Here is a 657-nt window from a genome sequence, read left to right on the forward strand (position 1 = left end):
AGGGCCATAGTCATGTTGTCTGTGCTTCTGCTCCGTGTTGTTCTAGTTTTAGATAAGACGACACAGGCAAGAATCCTTGTGCTCTTTCTATACCAATGGTTCCACCAGCTGCACATTTGCTTCAGCAGAAATATTCAGGGCAGTGCACAAAAGCTATGTGAATAACCTATTCCTTTATCTCAACAAAATCAAAATGTAGAGAGTGCAGGCAACTTTGGGGATGAACTTGCAGTGGTACCAGAACAACAGTGGGAGAATTAATAAGCACTGCCAGTGTAGATGCAGCCAATGAGGACAAATTGCAGCCTTAGTACAGTCCAACCATTTTCAGCTCAGTGGGGACAAAAAACCTTTAAATATGCGTACAAGGCAAAAGTTGTAAGCACCACTTTTGGATGTTATAGGTACAGAATATGGACAGAATTCCTGGGTGGCTGCGTATTTACAGCATGTTGCCCTGTCTTTCTCCTCCTCTATCCTCATTGGGATTGTAGCCAAGGGAACCCTGATCTGTTGCTGATGCTGGTAAATGCTAGGTCAGTGGTTAATACAGGGGCAGGCAATTATTTGGGTGGAAGGCCGCTTAATGAGTTTTTGCGAGCTGTCAAGGGCCACATGGGTAGCTCCGCCCTTTCAGTCACCCCACCCCCTGGTTCC

The sequence above is a fragment of the Alligator mississippiensis genome, chromosome 2 (genome assembly GCF_030867095.1).
Source record: "Alligator mississippiensis isolate rAllMis1 chromosome 2, rAllMis1, whole genome shotgun sequence".
Taxonomy (NCBI): domain Eukaryota; kingdom Metazoa; phylum Chordata; order Crocodylia; family Alligatoridae; genus Alligator; species Alligator mississippiensis.